The sequence below is a fragment of the Chiloscyllium punctatum genome, chromosome 3 (genome assembly GCF_047496795.1).
Source record: "Chiloscyllium punctatum isolate Juve2018m chromosome 3, sChiPun1.3, whole genome shotgun sequence".
Classification (NCBI taxonomy): domain Eukaryota; kingdom Metazoa; phylum Chordata; class Chondrichthyes; order Orectolobiformes; family Hemiscylliidae; genus Chiloscyllium; species Chiloscyllium punctatum.
This window is the reverse complement of record NC_092741.1, coordinates 40,471,238-40,473,737: the sequence shown is the minus strand read 5'-3', so window position 1 is coordinate 40,473,737 and position 2,500 is coordinate 40,471,238. Positions and strand designations below refer to the sequence as shown.

Sequence of the window (2,500 nt, the reverse complement as noted above, 5' to 3'; positions counted from 1 at the left end):
TTCCTGTTCTTGCCACCAAAGTGGATAAGCATCCATTTATCCACATTAAAGTGCATCTGCCATGCATCTGACCACTCACCTAACTTGTCCAGGTCACCCGGTAATCTCCTAACATCCTCATCACATTTCACCCTGCCACCCAGCTCAGTATCATCAGTAAATTTGCTAATGTTATTGCTAATAGCATCTTCTATATCATGAACATATATTGTAAAAAGCTGCGGTCCCAGTACTGATCCCTGCGGTACCCCACTGGTCACTGCCTGCCATTCCGAAATGGAGGCGTGGAGGAGTGTGGAAGGATGAGAGAATGCAGGCTGCAGCCCTATGAAGCAGGGGGAGGTCTTGCAGTTGGCCTGTGTGGGGATGTGGGAGACGACAGGAGCCTGGTGGGCAAGGGCTAGCTGGAGGGAGGGAGGGAGGGAAGCACGCACGGAGGAGGAAGAGCAAAGAGAAAAGAGAGAAAAAAAAAACAAAGGGGATCAAGAGAAAGAGCAGCAAAGAAAATGTGGCTGGCCAGCACGCCTTGAAGTGGGGAGAAAAGGCAGGGGCCAGCGCCTACGGCCATACTAGTCTGAAAACGCCCGATCTCGTCTGATCTCGCAAGCTAAGCAGACTCAGGCCTGGTTAGTACTTGGATGGGAGACCGACTGGGAATACCAGGTGCAGTAGGCTTTTTCCGCCAGCAGGGGCTGCTCAAGTCACCCCTCTGCACTCGTGTTGGGCCACGCACGCAATGCAGCGACAGGTTATTTTTGCTGCCGCTGTGCCTGGCATCAGTCTCCTGCAGGCAGGAGACAGGGAGGGGAGGAGAGCGGAGCGCTGCCAAAATCAGCAAGAAAGACGGAAAGAAAGGGATTGGGGCTGCACGCTGTCTGCGGCTGGCAGTCAGGAAAGGAGGACAATAGACAATAGGTGCAGGAGTTGGCCATTCTGCCCTTGGAGCCTGCACCACCATTCAATATGATCATGGCTGATCATCCTTAATCAGTATCCTGTTCCTGCCTTATCTCCATAAGCCTTGATTCCACTATCCTTGAGAGCTCTGTCCAACTCTTTCTTCAATGAATCCAGAGACTGGGCCTCCACTGCCCTCTGGGGCAGAGCATTCCACACAGCCACCACTCTCTGGGTGAAGACGTTTCTCCTCATCTCTGTCCTAAACGGTCTACCCCGTATTTTTAAGCTGTGTCCTCTGTTTCGGCACTCACGTTTCCTGCCGCCAGAGTGTCCAATCCTTTGATAATCTTATATGTCTCAACCAGATCCCCTCTCAGTCTTCTAAACTCAAGGGTACACAAGCCCAGTCGCTCCAGTCTTTCAGTGTAAGGTAATCCCGCCATTCCAGGAATTGACCTCGTCAACCTACGCTGCACTCCCTCAATAGCCAGAATGTCTCTCCTCAAATTTGGAGACCAGAACTGCACACAGTACTCCAGGTGTGGTCTCACCAGGGCCCTGTACACCTGCAGAAGAACCTCTTTGCTTCTGTACTCGATCCCTCTTGTTATGAAGGCCAGCATGCTATTAGCCTTCTTCACTACCTGCTGTACCTGCATGCTTACCTTCATTGAGTGGTGTACAAGAACCCCCAGATCTCTCGGTACTGTCCCTTGACCGAAATTGATTCCATTTAGGTAGTAATCTGCCTTCCTGTTCTTGCCACCAAAGTGGATAAGCATCCATTTATCCACATTAAAGTGCATCTGCCATGCATCTGACCACTCACCTAACTTGTCCAGGTCACCCGGTAATCTCCTAACATCCTCATCACATTTCACCCTGCCACCCAGCTCAGTATCATCAGCAAATTTGCTAATGTTATTGCTAATAGCATCTTCTATATCATGAACATATATTGTAAAAAGCTGCGGTCCCAGTACTGATCCCTGCGGTACCCCACTGGTCACTGCCTGCCATTCCGAAATGGAGGCGTGGAGGAGTGTGGAAGGATGAGAGAATGCAGGCTGCAGCCCTATGAAGCAGGGGGAGGTCTTGCAGTTGGCCTGTGTGGGGATGTGGGAGACGACAGGAGCCTGGTGGGCAAGGGCTAGCTGGAGGGAGGGAGTGAGGGAAGCACGCACGGAGGAGGAAGAGCAAAGAGAAAAGAGTGAAAAAAAAATCAAAGGGGATCAAGAGAAAGAGCAGCAAAGAAAATGTGGCTGGCCAGCACGCCTTGAAGTGGGGAGAAAAGGCAGGGGCCAGCGCCTACGGCCATACTAGTCTGAAAATGCTCGATCTCGTCTGATCTCGGAAGCTAAGCAGACTCTGGCCTGGTTAGTACTTGGATGGGAGACCGCCTGGGAATACCAGGTGCAGTAGGCTTTTTCCGCCAGCAGGGGCTGCTCAAGTCACCCCTCTGCACTCGTGTTGGGCCACGCACGCAATGCAGCGACAGGTTATTTTTGCTGCCGCTGTGCCTGGCATCAGTCTCCTGCAGGCAGGAGACAGGGAGGGGAGGAGAGCGGAGCGCTGCCAAAATCAGCAAGAAAGACGGAAA

At 52.1% G+C, this 2,500-nt stretch overlaps 2 non-coding genes across 2 annotated transcripts; both read left to right on the top strand.

Annotated features, from left to right (window-relative positions):
- Window positions 1-556: 556 nt before the first annotated feature.
- On the top strand, window positions 557-675 carry LOC140470144 (5S ribosomal RNA). The gene has a single exon (XR_011956423.1). It is a non-coding gene; the product is annotated as a 5S ribosomal RNA (ribosomal RNA).
- A 1,531-nt stretch (window positions 676-2,206) lies between these two features.
- Window positions 2,207-2,325, top strand: LOC140470111 (5S ribosomal RNA). The gene has a single exon (XR_011956374.1). It is a non-coding gene; the product is annotated as a 5S ribosomal RNA (ribosomal RNA).
- The last annotated feature ends 175 nt before the right edge of the window (window positions 2,326-2,500 follow it).